At 46.3% G+C, this 24,264-nt stretch overlaps 1 protein-coding gene and 1 pseudogene across 37 annotated transcripts in view; both read right to left on the bottom strand.

Moving 5' to 3' along the window:
- LOC140408518 (calcium/calmodulin-dependent protein kinase type II subunit delta) overlaps positions 1 to 24,264 on the bottom strand; it is a 489,119-nt gene that overhangs the window by 331,786 nt on the left and 133,069 nt on the right. The gene's annotated exons all lie outside the window — the stretch shown is intronic.
- Positions 16,464 to 16,678, bottom strand: LOC140408211 (ATP synthase membrane subunit K, mitochondrial pseudogene; annotated as a pseudogene).

The raw sequence follows: 24,264 nt of genomic DNA, 5'->3' as shown, positions 1-24,264 counted from the left end.
AAAACGTTTAGGTAGGATTACTGGGTTACGGGGGTAGGGTGGAGGTGTGGGCTTAAGTGGGGTGCTCTTTCTAAGGGCCGGTGCAGACTCAATGGGCCAAATGGCCTCCTTCTGCACTGTAAATTCTATGATTCTATAAGCAGGATTGGATTGAGACTGGACTCATAAAATGCAGTGCTTTTTTTTTTTAAATGGGAAGCTGCAAGCAGTAAAAACACGGGGGAAGAAGTGGCCACAAAGAGAAGCACTGAGCAAAAAACGTTAAGCAAAACAGGGCAACTCTGAAAATGTGGGTCATGATATTACAGCAATTCTACACCAAGATAATGCACTCCAGAACCATATTCATCTCTGTAACAGCTTCAGCGCACAGTTGGAATGCTGAATCTCAGATCCAAACAATGACTTTGAATCACAGTTATGTTCAGATATCCAGAAGTGTGCACATCTATTCCTTACCTTGACATATATTGTGATGCTCAGGATAAGTCTCCACCAGTGGTATAGTGCCTGATGACTGCACTATATTGGAAGAACTGCTTGTTAGCTAAAATATTAGACCCAGGGTATAAATATCAAATTCCCTGATGTCAATTATTCAGAAAGCCATGACACCTTAGCCAGGTATGTTTATTGCATATGGCATGCCAGTAATGTCAGAACCAGAATGTGGGTTAGTGAATGCTTATAAAGCTGATAGCAACTTTCTTCAATCCTCTATATTTCTATTGCATTGTCCACCCTGAATAGCTAACGTCATAAAGCATGTTATAAAAACATACTTTCATCTGCAAACCTCAATGAAATTCAAATTGAAACATAGGAAGTTCAAAATTCAGATTAAAGAGTGGATGAAAATGTTATTTTAGATCTTATGCCTCATTGTGTAATACCCAGGCTTTCTTCTGGAAAAGCGATCACTCTTCTTTTTGAATTGTGAAAGTTTCCAGAAAAGAAAGATGGTAAACCATACCCTGAACTGACAAAGCTGCCGAATTCTGGATTTGCCCTTTCCAGCAGACATGTTGCTGCCATCTGGAAAAATTAAACCTGCAACTGAAGGGTAGGTAATGAACATATATGCACAGTCTTATAAACAAGTTTGAGTTTGGTTGAACTTCACACTTCCTATCTATGATTATGTGAAGTCTCACAAAAATACCAAAATGGCAGTAAATTCAGAGAGGGACATGAGTATTGGACAATTGTTGCTCAGTATTTTCAATTCAATGATGCAAAAGGATGCGAAAGGTGAAAAAGAAAAGCTTTAGGTAAGATTTCCAGTCAACCTTTACGATGCTGAGGAAAAATTGAAGTTCCCTGTTGTTATAGAATATGCAACTTCTCAGTGCAAAATGACTGAACTTCACGATAAGAGCAACAGAATAAAACTGTTCTAAAAGAGACAATAGTTACATTTGAATGTATCACGTGACTACTTTTGCTCATCTAATTTAAAATTTTGTTTCCATGTGTCCTAATAGGTTTCCATGCAGACTTGTTCTGATTGTTGCATAGGTCCGAGCTGTTACATTTAAGTACAGGGCCACTAAGCAGATTTCAAGGAAACAGCAAAAAGAAGAAACGGTTATCCAGGACACATTCATTACGATGCTCCTTTGATTTGGGCAATGTAAATGTATTACTGTTCTAACTTGTGAAAATATCGGGCACAATTCTCCCCCAAAAATTCTAAAGTGTGGTCTCCAGTAGGAAACGAGGTGCGATTCCCATTGGGTGGTTCAGCATGATCAGGATCACAATAAGACATTTTTTGGGAGGTTGGGGTGAACTGCATCGTTAATGTGGTCATTGTTAGTGCGAGACCCCAAGATGCCGGCAGGTCCGGGAGATTGAGGTGTTACTTTTAAAGTGTGCCCCAATTTCAGACTAATGCGGCACTCTTCTCGCCAGCATCAGGTGTACTCCCACCCCCAAATCACTGGTACCAGCGTCCTTTCGTGCCCCGCTCCCATCATGACCTACCAACATGGTAGCATTAACATGGAAATGCCAGGGCACTGCCCTACCTTGTCCCTGATCACCCAGGGCTCCAATGCCGCAACCCCCCCCCCCCCCCCACCCCTCCGCGCCGGCGGGGGGAGAAATGCAGCAGCCGGAAGAATCCGGCTTAGAACAGATCCTGCAGATTTAAATATGCTAATCTGGTTCATGCCCAGTTAGGCGTGAACCAGATCACGCCAGCTGGAGCGGCCGGAAGCACTGGAAACTTTTGGCGCCCGCCACAAATCCCGTTTCAGGCCTCTCCCGGAATTCTCCTGACATAGCATGATTTGAAGCCGGAGAATCGCCCCCATCACAAGTTCATACTGGTAATATGACTATTAAGAATTTGGTTTAATTGAACCATAGAAAAGAGAAGGACATTCAGCCACTTTGTCTGCATTGGTTCCTTGAAAGAATTATCCAATTAGTTTCACTCGCCTACTATCTCCCCATATCTTGCAAATTTCTGCTTGCGAGTAGGTACCAAATTCCCTTTTGAAAATTGCTATTGAATCTGCTTCCACTAGTTTATCATCAGGAATTAAATGCTATGATAATGTATTCTTGATTGTTGCAGTTTTTGTACATTAGCAAATTTCTACTTAAAGGAAATAATTAGAATTTTAGCTGCAACAATATTGCAAAACACAACTGCCAGGTCACACTGAGCATGTTCCTATCTGTAGGTTGTAATTTTCTGAAATGTAGAAAATAGAGGCAAGAATAGGCCATTTGGCCCTTCGAGCCTGCTCCGCCATTTATTATGATCATGGCTGATCATCCAACTCAGTAACGTGGTCCTATTTTCTGCCTGTATTCTTTGATCCCTTTAGCCCCAAGAGTTAAGTCTAATTCCTTCTTGAAAATGTACAATGTTTTGGCCTCAACTTTACTGTGGTAGAGAATTCTGCAGTGAAGAAATTTCTCCTCATCTCAGTCCTAAATGGTTTACCCCATATGCTTAGAGTGTAACCCCTGGTTCTTGACTCCCCCTCCATCGGGAACATCCTTCCTCCATCTATCCTGTCTAGTCCTGTTAGAATTTTATTGGTTTCCATGAGATTCACCCTCATTCTTGTGAACTCCAGGGAATACAATCCTAACCGACTCGATCTCTCCTCATACATCAGGAATCCCGCCAGCACAGGAATCAGTCTGATAAACCTCCGCTGCACTCCCTCTATAGCAAGAACATCTTTCCTCAGATAAGGAGACCAAAACTGCACACAATGGACGCAATTCTCCCAAATGAATTCGAAGTGTGGTCCCCTGCGGGAAACACAATGTGAATCCCGACGGTTGGGTTGGCGTGATCCACCACACTTACAAATTTTTTGGCAGCTGGCATGTTTTTCACTGGCATTGAGGGGGACAGGGCATAAACACACCTGCAAGCCTGACTTCACAGACACTGGGGCACCCTTTTTAAAAGGGTGCCCAAATGTCAAAGTGTGATGAATGCAGGAATTTCAGATATTGTATTATATTTATTTAGTGCAGTAAGGGTTAAAAGCCTAGTATGTGACTGCTGCAGTCATGTTTATAAAAGCCCTGGTTTGAAAAGTAGCTAGACCCTTGGAGACAGAGGTGCAATAAAAGCATCATAATTCACTTCAGCCAGGGATATATTTTGCTGAAGTTGGGCTAATGGACTTTTGTTTATATTAAGAGGGTTTCCTGCGGAGTAGATAATTAGAGACATTGAGCGCTATTTAACAAAAGAAAAAGTGTCTCATTTCGGGTTGGTTTAACGGGGTGTTTGCCAGTGCTTGTGCCACCAGGAATGTCCCCGCTATCGAATGGGACAGTTTATTTTTTCAGGCCTCAGTGGGGAAGGCCTCAATTCTTGCACTGGGAAGCTCCACTCATCAGTGAAGGAAGAGATCAGGGAGCCATTACAAAATATGGCCTCCAGACCCCCCCCCCAATGGCCCAACCTACCTGTTGGAGGGTCCTCGAGACCCGTGCAACCTACCTCATGAGGGCATGGCACCCCTGGCCTGATCCCTGGTGCGGGCAAAATGGCACTGCCACCTGGGCATCTCAATACCACCCTGGACTGGCAGTGCACAGGTGCCAGGTGGCCCATGTTGGGGATTGGATCCTGGGATGCCCTGCCCTTTTGAGCTGGCGGGGGGGGGGGGGGGGGCTTGAGGACATCCCTAAGAGAGAAGTTGGGGCGTTGGGAGGGTCGAAGATTGGGTGGCATTCAAAAATTTGTACACAAAAGTACAGCCATACAGCAACATTTTTAAAAAATCACAGGAGATGTTAACATTTTTAACAAATCCAGGTTTCAAGCTACTTAGATTTTGTTTTGTAATCAATGAGGTTAGCAGAAATTGTAATCAATGAGGTAATCAGAAATCCAGTTATGCTGCTATTTTGTAACCATAAACCATTTCAGGCACATAATCTATGTAGTTTACTTAATTTACCAGCACAAATTTTGTAATTGGTCAAAGTGAATTTTGAAAACGCGGGCTCCCACCACAGCTTATATTAAGTTGCTATTTATAAACAAGTGTTCCGTCTTGAATTTCAGGTCCATAAATATAAGTGCTTAAGCTGCATTGATGAAGAATTAAATTCCAAGTAACTTCCATCCAGTTGTGGATTTTGCGTATTTGTTACTGCACGCTCCTTTCGTAACTTAACTGATATTTATAAGACCATTCCTCTGCAGTTGACGTAAACATTTGTACCATTTTGTAGTTTGCTACATGGACAAGATACATAACAGAAATTTGTCATAAGCCGACAGAGGCAGCAGCAAAAAAGATCCTAAAGTATCATAATGCTCAAACTGAAAAAAATGGAAATTCAAAACTGCCTATCCAGTAGTACCCGTTATACTGTATAAAAATACATCAAATACATAGGTACCATCTGGTGCAGATCTGTATTTAAAAATTCAGTAGTGATTCAGTAAATGGCAAGATTACATAAAGCCAATGAATTAGCCAGCAGTCAATGAAGTAAGTCAAATACCACGGGAACTAGAACACAGCATTTAGTTTGCACTGTGCAAATAAAGTGGAACAGTCTAATTACTGAAACTCTGTATTCTTGACATAACTATCAATGCTAATGCTGGAACCAAAAACAGAAAAGCTGCAAATACTCAGCAGGTAAGGCAATATCTGCAGATAATCTGGAATCAGTCAGTGAGCACATGTTTGAGGCCATGAAGATCAGATGGATATTACAGAGTAACAGGTCAAGAAAAGGAGATTGAGAGAAGAAAAATAGAATGACCTATGTAGTATTTTGGAGAACAGTGCCTGTTTCCAATAACTGCCAATAACTCCCATTTGTTCAAACATTGAATATATTCAGTAACTCAAACTTCTACTGCTTTCTGAAGTACAGAATTTCAAAAATCTACCACCGAACAAGAGGAGAAATTCCTCATCTTCCAACTTAAATGACAACATTATTATGAAACAATACTTTCTAGTTCTAGATGGCGTCATGGGAGTGAAACATTCTCCCAGCGTCTATCCTGCCAAGGCCCTTCAGAATTTCCTATGTTTCAATAAGGTCACCTCTCATTCTTCTAAGATCCCGTGGGTATAGGCCCAACCTGGTCATTTAACCTCCTCCTTGTCCCAGAAATCAATCCAGTTAACATTCGGTGAATTGTCTCCATTGCAAGTATATTTCTCCTTAAATAAGACTAAAACTGTAGGCCGTACTGTAGTTGCACTCTCACCAATGCCATATGGCACTGCACACCAACACTTCCCTAATTTTATCCATCCCCCTTTGCAATGTAAGCCAATATTTGCCTTCCTAATTACTTGTTATACGTGCACGCTATATTTTTGTGATTCATGTTCAAGGACACCAAGACCCCTTAGCGGAGAACTCTCTCCACTTGAATAATATTTTGCTCTTCCATTCTTTACCAAAGCAGATCATCTAAGTTACATTTAAATCACTGGGACTTGTCAGAATCCAGGGAATTTTAAAAGATTACATCCAATGCATTCATCAGATGGAATTAAAATCTATTCTTGGGAGCAGACTATAAAGTTGGCAGAGGGGCCACTGAATCGAATGGAAAGGTGAAGGTCATGGCATGGCCTTCACCTTTCCACCTCCCTGCAATTTAACCAGTGGCTGGAAGGTAGTGAATGCGCCTTCTCACCGAGGACCTTGTGGCCAATTAAAGCCAAAGTCCGACCACCGCTGACCCCTGCACAAGGCATGGGAGGCCACGCAGTAAAACCTAGCAGTCTAGTTTTGGGGTTGGGGGGAGGGTAGGTAGGCTTCTTGATCGGGCATTCTGTGCCCTATGGAGGGCCACCTGTCAGAAAGTCCCTCTCCCCTCCCCCACACCACCATTTACCAGCGTTCCAGAGCCTCCACAATCATTGCTGCTCCAAGAAGACCCATCTTCAGGCAGTTAATTGCCTGACATGGAAGGAATTGCTTCCAGAAATGACCACAACAAGGTTGTCCCTCACTTTCTGGCCTGGTGTCAGGCCACAGCTATAACAATTGAATTAATTTCAATATCTTTGCAGCCACCTCTTTAAGACCTAGGATGCAGGCTATTAAGCCAGGGGACATGTCAGCCTTATGGCCCATACGTTTACCTCATACTTTAGTGAGAATGATTACTTGAAGTTGTTCCCTACTTTTTGTCCCAATTTTCTATGATTATTGGGATGTTTTATCATAGGAGCCCTACAGAAGGAGGCCATTCAGCCCATCGAGTCTGCACCGACCCTCTGAAAGAGTATTTCACCCAAGCCCACTTCCCTGCCCTATCCCAATAACCGCTTAACCTAACCTAGACTATACATCCCTGGACACTAAGGGGCAATTTACCATAGCTAATCCAGCTAACCTGCACATCTTTGGACTGTGGGAGGAAATTGGAGCACCCAGAGGAAACCTACACAGACATAGGGAGAATGTGCAAACTACACACAGACGGTGACAGTGACCCAAGGCTGGAATTGAACCCGGGTCCCTGCCACTATGAGGCAGCAGTGCAAACTCCTGTGCCACCTGTGTGCCCCACAGGTATCTTCCTGTACCAGCCTCCCCGAACAGGTGCCGGAATGTGGCGACTAGGGGCTTTTCACAGTAACTTCATTTGAAGCTTACTTGCGACAATAAGCCATTTTCATTTTCATTCATTTCAACAATGGTATCTTCATTGAAGACAGATTAGTCAGCTCCATTTATTCTTCCTCATTACCAATTCCCCATTCTCATCCCTAAGGGACTAATGTTTATTTAAACTACTTCTTTTCCTTATCCTGCAATTGCAGAAGCTCTTACTGTCGGTTTTACATTTCTTGCAAGTTTACCCCCAATCCATTTTTTTCCTTTTTATTTCTTAAGTCTTCCTTGCTGGTTTCTCAAATATTACCTATCTTTTGGCCCACAAGCAATCTTTGTAGCATTGTAAGCATTTTCGTTCAATTTGATGCCATCCTTAACTTCCTTAATTAACAAAGGATGCTTCAACCTCTTCAAAGGTAACCTCAGTGCAAAAATGAGACATAGAAAAATAGGGAGAAAGGAATGGGATCCTCACAGGAAGGAGAATGACCTGAAGTGTAATGTAGAAGTTGCCTTTAAGTGGACATCTATGGACAGCCCATTCACAGAGATAGAGAACTCCAGGAATGAAAGGCATGATTCAGAAGTCCACATAAAAATAAGGGAGGATAGTGAGGCAAATTAAATGAACTAATCCTGACAAATTAAAAGTCAAAAAAATTCTAAATCCTTGCAACAGATCGAAAATGGTTTTCCACCAGTTAACATCAATGCTGGCAATTCATTCTACAACACATGTTCATCTTGGTCCTGTTAAAAATAAACTCTACAATTGCAAATTTTTTTTAAAGTGGCTGCGATAAGTGAGTGTGAAAGAATACACATCACAGGCTGGATGGTTGCAGAAACAGCGACACTCGAGACACTTGACCCAGTACAAGAGCAGTTCACTTAACTGGTTCTCCTGCAATTGAACTCAATACAGGCCATACATAGCGATGAGGACTGTCAGAGGCTACAGCAGGATTTAGATTGTTTGGAGACTTGGGCGGAGAGATGGCAGATGGAGTTTAATCCGGACAAATGTGAGGTAATGCATTTTGGAAGGTCTAATGCAGGTAGGGAATATACAGTGAATGGTAGAACCCTCAAGAGTATTGAAAGTCAGAGAGATCTAGGAGTACAGGTCCACAAGTCACTGAAAGGGGCAACACAGGTGGAGAAGGCAGTCAAGAAGGCATACGGCATGCTTGCCTTCATTGGCCGGGGCATTGAGTATAAGAATTGGCAAGTCATGTTGCAGCTGTATAGAACCTTAGTTAGGCCAGACTTGGAGTATAGTGTTCAACACTACCAGAAGGATGTGGAGGCTTTAGAGAGGGTGCAGAAGAGATTTACCAGAATGTTGCCTGGTATGGAGGGCATTAGCTATGAGGAGCGGTTGAATAAACTCGGTTTGTTCTCACTGGAACGACGGAGGTTGAGGGGCGACCTGATAGAGGTCTACAAAATTATGAGGGGCATAGACAGAGTGGATAGTCAGAGGCTTTTGTTGCTCTTATTAGCCTTAGTTTTATTAGCTCTAATTCTGTCACCTTTGCTCACAAGTCGCCAGTTATCTTTCTGATACCGCCACGTGATTCAAGCTCAAGTAATGATTAATAAGACAGCACACCACTTAGTAAATAGATCATAGAATTTACAGTGCAGAAGGAGGCCATTCGACCCATCGAGTCTGCACCGGCTCTTGGAAAGAGCATCCTACCCAAGGTCAACATCTCCATCCTAACCCCACTAAGGGCAATTTAGCATGGCCAATCCACCTAACCCGCACATCTTTGGACTGTGGGAGGAAACCGGAGCACCCGGAGGAAACCCACGCACACACGGGGAGGATGTGCAGACTCCGCACAGACAGTGACCCAAGCCGGGAATCGAACCTGGGACCCTGGAGCTGTGACGCAATTGTGCTATCCACTATGCTACCGTGCTGCCCACAAATGTTAAATCAACGATCGTTTATTATATACAGCAATAAATACTTACACAATAATACTACCTCTAGACTATTACCTACCACTAAAGGCCAATACTTAACTTTGGTGATGGCCCACCAAGTCAGGGAAACAAATGGCTTATCGAATTGGGTCTGGCCTGCGGGATTCAAAAAGGCTGGTACGAGTCGATAGTCTGGAACACCTATCAGGTAGCGATCGCTGGAGTAACACTTACTTGTTCTTTCGTCGAAGGGTCTCGAAGGTTGCGAGTAGGAGAAGAAGGGTCGATCTGAACTTGGCCCCTATCGTTATAGTTCCCAGGGGCTTCCCGTCTCTCGGGGCGGACCTTGACCCTGGGCCCAAGTGATTGGACTTGGCCCCAATCACTGGGTTCGATATGCTCCAATAATGGGGCGATTCCTTGATCGGGGGGTGGTCGTTCACCTTTCTTTGTCTCGGCCACTGCTGGCGCCGAGAGGTCTGGATCGGCTTTCAATTGCTAATTTGTAGCAATTGTTCCCGGGGATCGCCGATTAAACTGCAGATGGCTGGGTTGATGTGCTGCTAATGGTTGCAGGTATCGGTCTGGGCCGACTTCCCCAGAGCCAAATACGCTGTTCTGTCTGCAGCTGTCCGTTTGTGCCCTGTTGGTTGCGAGTAGGAGAAGAAGGGTCGATCTGAACTTGGCCCCTATCTTTATAGTTCCCAGGGGCTTCCCGTCTCTCGGGGCGGACCTTGACCCTGGTCCCAAGTGATTGGACTTGGTCCCAATCACTGGGTTCGATATGCTCCAATAATGGGGCGATTCCTTGATCGGGGGGTGGTCGTTCACCTTTCTTTGTCTCGGCCACTGCTGGCGCCGAGAGGTCTGGATCGGCTTTCAATTGCTAATATGTTGCAATTGTTCCCGGGGATAGCCGATTAAACTGCAGATGGCTGGGTTGATGTGCTGCTAATGGTTGCAGGTATCGGTCTGGGCCGACTTCCCCAGAGCCGAATACACTGTTCTGTCTGCAGTTGTCCGTTTGTGCCCTGTTGGCCGATTTTCCCATCAGCCTTTTCAGTTTGCCATTTTACATCGGGGTTTGGCTAAATTAATCGGGAATCAGCCATTTTAGGTGGCTACACTTTTCCCCAGGGTAGAGGGGTCAATTACTAGGGGGCATAGGTTTAAGGTGAGAGGGGCAAGGTTTAGAGTAGATGTATGAGGCAAGTTTTTTTTACACAAAGGGTAGTGGGTGCCTGGAACTCGTTACCGGAGGAGGTGGTGGAAGCAGGGACAAGTGTGACATTTAAGGGGCATCTTGACAAATACATGAATAGGATGGGAATAGAGGGATACGGACCCAGGAAGTGTAGAAGATTGTAGTTTAGTCGGGCAGCATGGTCGGCATGGGCTTGGAGGGCCGAAGGGCCTGTTCCTGTGCTGTACATTTCTTTGTTCTTTGTTTGTTCTTTGTTCTATTACTTCCTTGGAGTGACAATAAGCGGCAGATTGCCACTCCGTACCGACTTACCTGTGACTGTTCCACCAGATCTTCCTTATCGAGGCCAGGTGAGATTCAGACAGCACAGCTGGTCCCTGGGTTCAGCATCAAAGTGTAAAAGCAGCGGAGCGAAGGAGGACATGCCCATTTTTACAGCACTAGCTGTGCTGAATTTAAATGTCCCATTGAAAAAGAAACTGGCCAGGGAGATGGTAAATGGCTACGGTAAGAGAACGGGGCGTGGGGTCTGGTCAGGGGATCGTGTCAAGGGAAGGTGGAGGGTGATGTCCTGTGTGGAGCTCGCACTAGGTCTTTAAAATAGTTACTCTGAAGTTAGAAGTACATTCTTAATTCCTAATCCTTTCAAAGTAACTATTAGTGTAACTCTGTCAGAACCATCCAAAGTGAGTTTTTAAAAATGCTTTGTCGGATGGCCCATGGAGACCTTATGACCCAACCCGACCTGACCTCCGTGACCTGGAAGAAGTTCGGGCCCAAACCGGAAGTGATTTAGAGCCGACCCGGACCTCGGAGCTCCCAATCCGGCCTAACTACCGACGCCAGCCCCCGGATCGCCTTGCCCAGTCCCCAGAGCTCCCGACCCGACCCCCGACAGCAAGACCCGGCCAAACGCGACCCCCAGAGACCCGCCCAGCGACCTGACCCGGAGAGGCCCGCCCAACAATCCAACCTACCTGGTGATGGAAGAAAGAAAGGTCCACGTGGTGGCTCGACCGGGCCTACTTCAAGATCCGACCCCAGGAGCGCCCAGGGAGGGAACAGACCATGGGACTCAGCCCAACCTGCCGCAGGAAGCCCCTGCCCACGACCCAGGACCCCCGAAATGGCGGAGACCCCGTGCGAGGACCCGAACACGCTGCAAGGTATTCCCACGCCCGCAGAACGCCGGGACCCATCCGGATCGCAAACATGCCCCCCTAGCAACTCCTCTACCTCAACCAGCGCCCCGAGCCTGCCAGACGCGACCCCAGATACGTAGACAGCGCCCTGTTCCCCGGCAGCGCCCTGGACCCCGCCAGACACGTCCACCTACCGTCCACAAGAGCTGACATCTGCCAACGGATCCCAGGATCATCCAGCAGCAGCCGCCGACCGAGGAAGCGAGGGAAACGCGGCGGTCTGCAGGTTAGACTGAAGCAACGCGGTTTCAAGACCCCTCTCCCCAGCATACTCCTGGCAAACGTCCAAGCGATCGAAAACAAGCTGGATGAACTTAATGCCAAACTTACCTCTCAGAGGGAAGTAAGAGACTGCTGTGTGCTCTGTTTCACAGAGACATGGCTCACCCCCGCCTCACTGGACTGTGCCATACAACCTGAAGGCTTCTCAATTCACCGGGCGGACCGCAAGGCATCATCAGGCAAAGCGAAGGGTGGAGGGGTTTGCCTCCTCATCAACTCCTCCTGGTGCTTGGATGTGGCGACTCTGGCGACCTACTGCTCCCCAGACCTGGAATACCTGACCGTGAAGTGCCGCCCATATTATCTTCCATGTGAGTTCACTTCAGCCATTATCACAGCGGTCTACATCCCACCCCAGGCAGAAGTGAGGAAGGCGCTGGACGAACTATACACAGTAATAAACAACTACGAAACAGAACACCCGGGGTCTTGTTCATCGTGGCTGGAGACTTCAACAAGGCCAACCTCAAGAGTGTACTGCCAAAATTCCACCAGCACATCTCCTGTCCCACCAGAGGCGACAACACTCTTGACCACTGCTACTCAAAAATCAAGGGCGCTTACTGTCCCATCCCCCGACCGCACTTTGGGAAATCAGACCATAAGACGGTGCTCCTTCTCCCGGCATACAAGCAGAAACTCAAGCGGGAGAATCCAGCTAAGAAGGTTGTGCAGTGCTGGTCCGAGGAGACAGAAGAGCTCTTACGTGACTGCTTAGAGACAGTGGACTGGTCCATATTTAAGAACTCAGCGACCAACTTAAATGAGTATGCAACCACCGTCACAGACTTCATCAGCAAATGTGTGGACGACTGCGTGCCAAAGAAAGCAGTACATGCGTTCCCCAACCAGAAACCATGGCTCAATCGCGAGATTGACTCCCTACTGAAGGACAGATCTGAGGCGTTCAAGGCAGACGACCCTGACCTATACAAGAAATCCAGGTACGACCTCCGCAAAGCCATCAGAGATGCCAAGAGAGAATATCAAACCAAGCTAGAGTCACAGACAGACTCTCGGCGGTTGTGGCAAGGACTAAACAACATAACGGGCTACAAAGCGAAGCCGAACAGTATCTCTGGCAGCAGCGCACCCCTCCCCGATGAACTCAATGCATTCTATGCTCGGTTCGAGCAGGTAACCAACAATCCGCTGTCGAGTGCCCCAGCAGCCCATAATTCACCCATACCCACCATCACAGCTTCTGAAGTCAGATTGGCCTTCCTGAAAGTGAACCCACGGAAGGCGACGGGCCCGGACGGGATCCCTGGTCGTGCACTCAGAGCCTGCGCGGACCAGCTGGCAGAGGTATTTGCAGACATCTTTAACCTGTCCCTACTCCACTCCAAGGTCCCCACCTGCTTCAAGAAGACCACCATCATACCGGTACCAAAGAAGAACCCGGCAACGTGCCTCAATGACTACCGACCAGTGGCCCTGACTCCAGTCGTAATGAAGTGCTTCGAGAGGTTGATCATGAAGCGCATCACCTCCATACTCCCAGAACGCCTTGATCCACTGCAATTCGCATGCCGCTGCAACCGGTCCACATCAGATACCATTTCCCTGGCCCTACACTCATCCCTAGAGCATCTCGAAAACAAGGACTCCTACATCAGACTCCTATTTATTGACTATAGCTCCGCCTTCAACACCATAATCCCAGCCAAGCTCATATCAAAGCTCCAAAACCTAGGACTTGGCTCTCCACTCTGCAACTGGATCCTCGATATTCTGACCCACAGACCACAATCAGTAAGAATGAACAACAACACCTCCTCCACAATCATCCTAAATACCGGGGCCCCACAAGGCTGCGTACTTAGCCCCCTACTCTACTCCCTGTACACACACGACTGCGTGGCAAAACTTGGTTCCAACTCCATCTACAAGTTTGCTGACAATACGACCATAGTGGGCCGGAACTCGAATAACGACGAGTCCGAATACAGGAGGGAGATAGAGAATCTAGTGGAGTGGTGTAGCGACAACAATCTCTCCCTCAATGCCAGCAAAACTAAAGAGCTGGTAATTGACTTCAGGAAGCAAAGTACTGTACACACCCCTGTCAGCATCAATGGGGCCGATTTGGAGATGGTTAGCAGTTTCAAATTCCTAGGGATGCACATCTTCAAAAATCTGTCCTGGTCCACCCACGCCGACGCTACCACCAAGAAAGCACAACAGCGCCTATACTTCCTCAGGAAACTAAGGAAATTTGGCATGTCCACATTAACCCTTACCAACTTTTACAGATACACCATAGAAAGCATCCTATCGGGCTACATCACAATCTGGTATGGCAACTGCTCGGCCCAGGACCGCAAGAAACTTCAGAGAATCGTGAACACCGCCCAGTCCATCACACGAACCTGCCTCCCATCCATTGACTCCATCTACACCTCCCGCTGCCTGGGGAAAGCGGGCAGCATAATCAAAGATCCCTCCCACCCGGCTTACTCACTCTTCCAACTTCTTCCATCGGGCAGGAGATACAGAAGTCTGAGAACACGCACGAACAGACTCAAAAACAGCTTCTTCCCCACTGTCACCAGACTCCTAAATGACCCTCTTATGGACTGACCTCATTAACACTACACCCTGTATGCTTCATCAGATGCCAGTGCTTATGTAGTTACATTGTATATGTTGTGATGCCCTATTATGTATTTTCTTTTATTCCCTTTTCTTCTCATGTACTTAATGATCTGTTGAGCTGCTGGCAGAAAAATACTTTTCACTGTACCTTGGTACACGTGACAATAAACAAATCCAATCCAATCCAATGGTTCCCAGCCCAGCGCAATTGTCCAGAGGAAGTCAGTGCTTCTGGACAATAGCCGGGTAAAGCCTTATCTGAAAATTTCCTACAGGGATTCCCGAGCGCATCTGTGGGGTATCGCCAAATCTTACACTGGTGAGCCAGGAAGTTACCAGCCAATATCAACTCCCTGCAATGTGGCTGTTGTATGTACTATCTGCAGAAAGCACTGCAGCAAGTGGACCTCGATGGTACCGGCTAGCCACACAATATACTGAAAATGGATGTCATGAGAATTTCATCACCCCCTGTTTGCTTGAAAGTCGCAAACCATCGTCACTTTAGATATATATAGTTATTTAGCAGTCACTGGGTCAAAATCCTGGAATCCCCTTCTAAATACCATACTGGGAGAGCCTACGTCATAAAGACTGCAGTAGTTTAAAAAGACAGTTTACCATCATCAATGCAGGACAACCAAAGTATAGACAATTAATGGGGCCTGCCAGGAACACTCATATCCTGAGTACAAATATTTTTATTTATTTTACAAAAGAAAGACTATTTGCTTGTACATGGGAGTTAAAGGAACTGATCCAATTTAACATACCACAACTAAATGATACAACCATTTCTATTCAAGGATGATATGCGGTCATTTAATTATTTTAGATTTGTCATTTTTGCACTAAATGGTGCAACTCAAGTTACAATAACTTTTTACTTCTGCACAGACCTGCAGAATCAAAACCTGTTTTTTGCTTAATCTTAAAAGCTGAATGGAAAAAAAACCTTATTTACATATATAAAGAGGAACAACTAAATTGAACAGAAATTATCCTCTAGATCAGTATTTTTCAAACATTTTTGCCCGGGACCCATTTTAACAAACCGGCCATCCTTCGGGACCCACACTGGGCAGAAAACCTTTGCGACCCAAGCTCGCCAATCTTCGCGACCCACAAGGGCCGACCTTTGTGGCCCACACTGCCTGGACATCGCGCTGAATTGTTGCTCACCTTTAATGCGACAGGTAAGCCTGCTTGGTTGTCACAATCTCACTTCTTTTGTCATTCAATGGTACATTTCTGTTAAGGGCGTCAGCTGATAATTTAAGTTCTCATTGAATCCTTTGAAAAAAATCAGAGGCTTGTACTTGAACTTGCCGTGCTTTGTCTTAAAATGCTTCTGAAGTTTTGAGGGTTTAATCTTTCATTTGCCAGTACTTCCCTGCAAATAACGCGCATGGGCTTTGCATCCTGATTTGCACTGGGACAATTAATAAAGTCATACTTCAAGAAATCATCTTCATACTGCTTTGTTTCCGATTTCAGCTTCTTCTTAATGGGTTGCTCATCAGAGGCCCTGGAGCTCACACTAGTACTGCCTTTTTCCTGCCATGGAGTCTCCGGAGAAGCTCTCTCCAGCAGATTTAGTTGTGAGATCCTGGCCTGCTTGTATCTCTGGCCCATTCTTCCTTATTACAAATTGATCCATCTTCAGTTCTTCATACATTCCTGTTGTTTTTTTGCTGGCAGCTACAAAATGAAGGAATGCTTCCTCCTTGATTTTGCAGCCAAAACACAGATCGCGTGACGTCAGTGTAAGTGCTGGGCGCATGACCTGCTCACCCTCACCACTACTGATGGGAAGACTGCTATTTTTTAAAATAGATTTTGACCTGGGATAACATGCTGACATCAGGAGACGACGGGACTGGGACAGCACGCTGTCCTCAGGACGAGACGATATTGGGATAGCGTGCTAACATCAGGAAGTGGCAGTCAGCCACCGCTGGACACCGGGCCTGTGCATTGTCGAAATCTGCCTGAGGGGGCATGCATGCGGACGGCATTCTCTTTTTATTTTAAACAGTACACCGCGTCCCAGGAGTTTTATTTGTGAAGAGTGATAACTTATATATACTATTATAGTGACACGATTGCAGAGGTTTCAAACAGATTTCACATGCTGGTGCTTAAATTCCTCATGCCTTGCCCCAGAGGAGAACCACACATAACTTATTTGATGTGATTGCTGCTGGTGCCTTCTTCTTGGATCTCAGTTCGAAGAACAAACAAATTGCTGCAATCCCTGTTGATGTGGCTATTGCATACTTCCTCCTTCCTGTGATGGTGTAGGCTTGAAATACTTGTGGAAACCATTGAACTGGTGCTGACTACCACCATCATGGCCCGCCATTCTCACCCCTCACAAACGTCACTCGGCCGCTCTCCGTGTCTTCCACAGGCCCTGAGCTCCAATAGTTCACTATCAAAAGTACCAGCCCCGTCTCTTCCTGATGATCAGCAGAACAATTAGACGTCAGATGTGATGTTGGGAAAGCTAGTCACCCATTGGATAATTTGGGTGCCAATCGGATGGAACAAGACGAAATGCTATTGCTACTGGCAGACGTGGGCGGCATTCTCAACCTATAAAAATGGTTGTGGTTCTTCGGCGCTTCTCCCGCGACCAGGAGCATCACGACTGATCGCTCTGCAACCCTCCCAACACCCGCCAGCGACCCACCCATGGGTCGCGACCCTGAATTTGAAAAACCCTGCTCTAGATATTGGTCCAAAATACCTACCCTCAACTGAAATATTTCTGCCATGTTGTTTCACCAAGACAAATAAACACAGAGTAACCAACTTGGAATGAATGTGGCATTCCAGAAAAATGTTTCTATTTTTTTATTCCCACTTGTACAAAGCATTTTTCAATGGGTTGGACACCATTGCCTTCTACACCCACAAAAGAGAAAATAATTAAGAACATCTTCCAACGACCTTATCTACAGTCCTCTTATTATTTGATGTTATTCTAGACTGCCATATTTTAAAGCAACAAAAAGAAACCTCTGATTAGACATAAACAATTAAAATCAAGCAAATTAGCAGTCAGACAGCTGAATTGTTTCAAAGCACATTTTTGAACTGCAGCTTTCTCACAAGGAAATGAGAATGATATAAGCAGCTAGTCAGTTTCTACTTGGCAAGTGTTCATTCTAATCAAAACGGCAACTTGACCAAATCTCACAGTGGAACTATCATACTGTGCAGATGTTAAAGTGCACAAAATAAGTAATCTGCAGTAATAACAGCTGCATATTGTGTGGAAACAAATTAGCATTGATCCTCATTCAAATATAATTGCATTCTTCGAGCAGTCTGTAAAGTATTAATCAGTTCTGTTGAAAGAACTTTTGAGGACTTAATTTTGCATGTTTTTGATTAGACCATTATATCACAGGTCTTAAGTGTCTCCTTTGTTTCTAACTATAGTGCCATCAACTATAACTGAGATGAAGAAGGAATTTGTGAGGGGAGAAGCTGCTACAGAATTCTCTCAACTGCTGCACAAAACTCTGCAGCAGACATTTGGATTAGCAGAAGTGAAGGTTACTGCAAAAGGCAGCTTTTCCACAACTGGATTATTCCAAACTTGGTACTACAAAGACACCATGAGGAGAATTAGCCATTTTTCTGTAGCATCTGTAACATTGGCAACGCCAACCCCAAAATGGGTTCTTAATAGATTTTTTTGATGAGTGAACATAGGAACTGGAGATGGCCATTCAGTCCCTCGAGCCTGTTCTACCATTCAATGATCTATGGCCTAGCTCAATATCCCTTAATATCTTTGCTCAATAAAGATCTATCTCAGATTTAAAATTAACAACTGCCTTGCTTCAACTACTGTTTGTGGGAGAGAGTTCCAAATCTCTACCACTCTGCGTGTTCCTGACAACTCTCCTGAATGGGCTGGTGCTAGGTTTTAGACTATGGCCCCTAATTTTAGAATCTCCAACCGATGGAAATAGTTTATATTTATCTCCCCTGTTTTTCTCTGTTAATATTTTATTCATTACTCACATGAATAACGGGAAAAATTGAGACCCTAACACAGATCCCTGTGGTAGACACTAGTCACATCCTGCTAATTTACCCAGTGTTTACCCATTATCCTCACACTCTGTCTCCTGCCCACCAATTTCCTAACCATGCAATGATTTGCCTCAGCTCGGTGAGCTTCCACCTTAGTTAACAGTCTTTTATGTGGGATTTTATCCAATGCCTTCTGGAAGTCCAGATAAATAACATCCTGCAGGATGTTTGAGGTGAGGGATGCAGTTAGTGTCCCTGCTGATTTTACCTGCAGGAAGTGCTGCCATCTCCAGCTCCTCCAAGACCGAGTTAGGGAACTGGAGCTGGAGTTGGAAGAACTTCGGATCATTCGGGAGGCAGAAGGGGTCATAGATAGCAGCTTCAGGGAATTAGTTACACCAAAGATTGGAGATAGGTGGGTAACTGTAAGAGGGACTGGGAAAAAGCAGTCAGTGCAGGGATCCCCTGCGGTCGTTCCCCTGAGAAACAAGTATACCGCTTTGGATACTTGTGGGAGGGACGACTTACCAGGGGTAAGCCATGGGGTACGGGCCTCTGGCACGGAGTCTGTCCCTGTTGCTCAGAAGGGAAGGGGGGAGAGGAGCAGAGCATTAGTAATTGGGGACTCTATAGTCAGGGGCACAGATAGGAGATTTTGTGGGAGCGTGAGAGACTCACGTTTGGTATGTTGCCTCCCAGGTGCAAGGGTACGTGATGTCTCGGATCGTGTTTTCCGGGTCCTTAGGGGGGAGGGGGAGCAGCCCCAAGTCGTGGTCCACATTGGCACTAACGACATAGGTAGGAAAGGGGACAAGGATGTCAGGCAGGCTTTCAGGGAGCTAGGATGGAAGCTCAAAACTAGAACAAACAGAGTTGTTATCTCTGGGTTGTTGCCCGTGCCACGTGATAGTGAGATGAGGAATAGGGAGAGAGAGCATTTAAACACGTGGCTACAGGGATGGTGCAGGCGGGAGGGATTCAGATTTCTGGATAACTGGGGCTCTTTCTGGGGAAGGTGGGACCTCTACAGACAGGATGGTCTACATCTGAACCTGAGGGGCACAAATATCCTGGGGGGGAGATTTGTTAGTGCTCTTTGGGGGGGTTTAAACTAATGCAGCAGGGGCATGGGAACCTGGATTGTAGTTTTAGGGTAAGGGAGAATGAGAGTATAGAGGTCAGGAGCACAGATTTGACGTCGCAGGAGGGGGCCAGTGTTCAGGTAGGTGGTTTGAAGTGTGTCTACTTCAATGCCAGGAGTATACGAAACAAGTTAGGGGAACTGGCAGCATGGGTTGGTACCTGGGACTTCGATGTTGTGGCCATTTCGGAGACATGGATAGAGCAGGGACAGGAATGGATGTTGCAGGTTCCGGGGTTTAGGTGTTTTAGTAAGCTCAGAGAAGGAGGCAAAAGAGGGGGAGGTGTGGCGCTGCTAGTCAAGAGCAGTATTACGGTGGCGGAGAGGATGCTAGATGGGGACTCTTCTTCCGAGGTAGTATGGGCTGAAGTTAGAAACAGGAAAGGAGAGGTCACCCTGTTGGGAGTTTTTTATAGGCCTCCTAATAGTTCTAGGGATGTAGAGGAAAGGATGGCGAAGATGATTCTGGATATGAGCAAAAGTAACAGGGTAGTTATTATGGGAGACTTTAACTTTCCAAATATTGACTGGAAAAGATATAGTTCGAGTACAATAGATGGGTCGTTTTTTGTACAGTGTGTGCAGGAGGGTTTCCTGAAACAATATGTTGACAGGCCAACAAGAGGCGAGGCCACGTTGGATTTGGTTTTGGGTAATGAACCAGGCCAGGTGTTGGATTTGGAGGTAGGAGAGCACTTTGGGGACAGTGACCACAATTCGGTGACGTTTACGTTAATGATGGAAAGGGATAAGTATACACCGCAGGGCAAGAGTTATAGCTGGGGGAAGGGCAATTATGATGCCATTAGACGTGACTTGGGGGGGATAAGGTGGAGAAGTAGGCTGCAAGTGTTGGGCACACTGGATAAGTGGGGCTTGTTCAAGGATCAGCTACTGCGTGTTCTTGATAAGTATGTACCGGTCAGACAGGGAGGAAGGCGTCGAGCGAGGGAACCGTGGTTTACCACGGAAGTGGAATCTCTTGTTAAGAGGAAGAAGGAGGCCTATGTGAAGATGAAGTGTGAAGTTTCGGTTGGGGCGCTGGATAGTTACAAGGTAGCGAGGAAGGATCTAAAGAGAGAGCTAAGACAAGCAAGGAGGGGACATGAGAAGTATTTGGCAGGAAGGATCAAGGAAAACCCAAAAGCTTTCTATAGGTATGTCAGGAATAAGCGAATGACTAGGGAAAGAGTAGGACCAGTCAAGGACAGGGATGGGAAATTGTGTGTGGAGTCTGAAGAGATAGGCGAGATACTAAATGAATATTTTTCGTCAGTATTCACTCAGGAAAAAGATAATGTTGTGGAGGAGAATGCTGAGCCCCAGGCTAATAGAATAGATGGCATTGAGGTACGTAGGGAAGAGGTGTTGGCAATTCTGGACAAGCTGAAAATAGATAAGTCCCCGGGACCTGATGGGATTTATCCTAGGATTCTCTGGGAGGCCAGGGAAGAGATTGCTGGACCTTTGGCTTTGATTTTTATGTCATCATTGGCTACAGGAATAGTGCCAGAGGACTGGAGGACAGCAAATGTGGTCCCTTTGTTCAAAAAGGGGAGCAGAGACAACCCCGGCAACTATAGACCGGTGAGCCTCACGTCTGTAGTGGGTAAAGTCTTGGAGGGGATTATAAGAGACAAGATTTATAATCATCTAGATAGGAATAATATGATCAGGGATAGTCAGCATGGCTTTGTGAAGGGTAGGTCATGCCTCACAAACCTTATTGAGTTCTTTGAGAAGGTGACTGAACAGGTAGACGAGGGTAGAGCAGTTGATGTGGTGTATATGGATTTCAGCAAAGCGTTTGATAAGGTTCCCCACGGTAGGCTATTGCAAAAAATACGGAGGCTGGGGATTGAGGGTGATTTAGAGATGTGGATCAGAAATTGGCTAGCTGAAAGAAGACAGAGGGTGGTGGTTGATGGGAAATGTTCAGAATGGAGTACAGTCACAAGTGGAGTACCACAAGGATCTGTTCTGGGGCCGTTGCTGTTTGTCATTTTTATCAATGACCTAGAGGAAGGCGCAGAAGGGTGGGTGAGTAAATTTGCAGACGTTACAAAGTCGGTGGTGTTGTCGATAGTGTGGAAGGATGTAGCAGGTTACAGAGGGATATAGATAAGCTGCAGAGCTGGGCTGAGAGGTGGCAAATGGAGTTTAATGTAGAGAAGTGTGAGGTGATTCACTTTGGAAGGAATAACAGGAATGCGGAATATTTGGCTAATGGTAAAGTTCTTGAAAGTGTGGATGAGCAGAGGGATCTAGGTGTCCATGTACATAGATCCCTGAAAGTTGCCACCCAGGTTGATAGGGTTGTGAAGAAGGCCTATGGAGTGTTGGCCTTTATTGGTAGAGGGATTGAGTTCCGGAGTCGGGAGGTCATGTTGCAGCTGTACAGAACTCTGGTACGGCCGCATTTGGAGTATTGCGTACAGTTCTGGTCACCGCATTATAGGAAGGACGTGGAGGCTTTGGAGCAGGTGCAGAGGAGATTTACCAGGATGTTGCCTGGTATGGAGGGAAAATCTTATGAGGAAAGGCTGATGGACTTGAGGTTGTTTTCGTTGGAGAGAAGAAGGTTAAGAGGAGACTTAATAGAGGCATACAAAATGATCAGGGGGTTGGATAGGGTGGACAGTGAGAGCCTTCTCCCGCGGATGGATATGGCTGGCACGAGGGGACATAACTTTAAACTGAGGGGTAATAGATATAGGACAGAGGTCAGAGGTAGGTTCTTTACGCAAAGAGTAGTGAGGCCGTGGAATGCCCTACCTGCTACAGTAGTGAACTCGCCAACATTGAGGGCATTTAAAAGTTTATTGGATAAACATATGGATGATAATGGCATAGTGTTTTGTTTTGGTGCAACATCGTGGGCCGAAGGGCCTGTACTGCGCTGTATTGTTCTATGTTCTATGTTCTATCCACAAGACGTTCTCCTGTCCACCACCTTAGTCACCTCTTCAAAAAATTCAATGAGATTTGTGAGGCATGATCTTCCCTTCACAAATTTATGCTGGCTTTCCCTGATCGACCAAAATATTTTGAGGTATTCTGTTACCCTAACCCTGATTATAAACTCCAGCAATTTCCCCACCACTGATGTTAGGCTAGCCGGTCTGTAATTCCCTGGTTTCCCCCTTGCACCCTTCTTAAAAAGTGGAGTGACATGTGCAATTTTCCAGTTCAGAGGGACTACTCCTGAATCTAGGGAACTCTGAAAGATTATAGTTAGGACATCTACAACGTGCTCCCTATTTCCTTTAACACCCTCTGATGGAAGCTGCCAGGACCTGAGGATTTGTCACTTTTTAGTTCCATTAATTTCCTAGTTACTGATGCTGTACTTATGTTAATTATGTTAAGTCCCCATTCTCTTTCGACTATTCCTTTTTTCGGGACTTCCGGCAAGTTATCCTCCTTTTCAACTGTAAATACTGAGACAAAGTAATTGTTCAGCATGTTTGCCATTTTCTCTTTATCAATGACAATGGGCGTCATTCTCCGACCCCCCCCGCCGGGTCGGAGAATGGCCGGTGGCCGCCGTGAATCCCGCCCCCGCCCCCGCCGAAGTCTCCGGTACCGGAGATTGGGCGGGGGCGGGAATCAGGCCACGCCGGTTGGCGGGACCCCCCGCTCAATTCTCCGGCCCGGATGGGCCGAAGTCCCACCCAGAAATTGCCTGTCCCGCCGGCGTAAATCAAAGCTGGTATTTACCGGCGGGACCAGGCGGCGTGGGCGGGCTCCGGGGTCCTGGGGGGGCGCGGGGCGATCTGACCCCTGGGGGTGCCCCCACGGTGGCCTGGCCCGCGATCGGGGCCCACCGATCCGCGGGCGGGCTGTGCCGTGGGGCACTCTTTCCCTTCCGCCTCCGCCACGGCCTCCGCCATGGCGGAGGCGGAAGAAACTCTCCCCACTGCGCATGCGCGGGAAACTGTCGGCGGCTGCTGACGCTCCCGCGCATGCGCCGCATTTCCGCGCCAGCTGGCGGGGCAACAAACGCCATTTCCGCCAGCTGGCGGGGCAACAAATGCCATTTCCGCCAGCTGGCGGGGCGGAAATCCCTCCGGCGCCGGCCTAGCCCCTCAATGTTGGGGCTCGGCCCCCAAAGATGCGGAGCATTCCGCACCTTTGGGCCGGCACGATGCCCGTCTGATTGGCGCCGTTTTTGGCGCCAGTCGGCGGACGTCGCGCTGTTGGGGGAGAATTTCGCCCAATATCTCCATTTTCAACTTTTAATGGGCCTACATTGCTCTTGGCCACTCTTTCATTTTATATAACTATACAACTTCTCCTGATTGATTTTGATGTATCTTGCAAGTTTCCCGGCAAAATCGCTTTTAGTAGCTCTTATAAGCTGCTATGTGACCCTTTGCTGGTCTTTGTATTTCTCCCTTTTGTCCAGATTGGCATTGTCATCGGAAATCCCTTCCTCTGTTTTAAGATGCACTAACTCATTTCAAGTCAATAGTGCCTTCAATCAAATAATCGAGAGGAACTTCAAATCAATGGAGTAGATTTTACATCAAACAAACTAGTACAATGTGCTGTAATTTCAGGGCCACGGTGTTTGCTTCACAACTGTTACTTAAACTGGGCAAAAAAGAATTTTAATTTGCACCCACATACCAAAAAAATGCAGCAATGTGCAAATTGTGCAACATTATCCACATCACAAAGATAACTACACTCATTCATTGACTGTGAAGTATTTCGGGATATCCTGTGGACCTGATTAGGCACGATATATAAAG

The sequence above is a fragment of the Scyliorhinus torazame genome, chromosome 3 (genome assembly GCF_047496885.1).
Source record: "Scyliorhinus torazame isolate Kashiwa2021f chromosome 3, sScyTor2.1, whole genome shotgun sequence".
Lineage (NCBI taxonomy): Eukaryota > Metazoa > Chordata > Chondrichthyes > Carcharhiniformes > Scyliorhinidae > Scyliorhinus > Scyliorhinus torazame.
The sequence above is the reverse complement of the archived record's forward strand: the minus strand, read 5'-3'. Positions and strand labels throughout refer to the sequence as shown.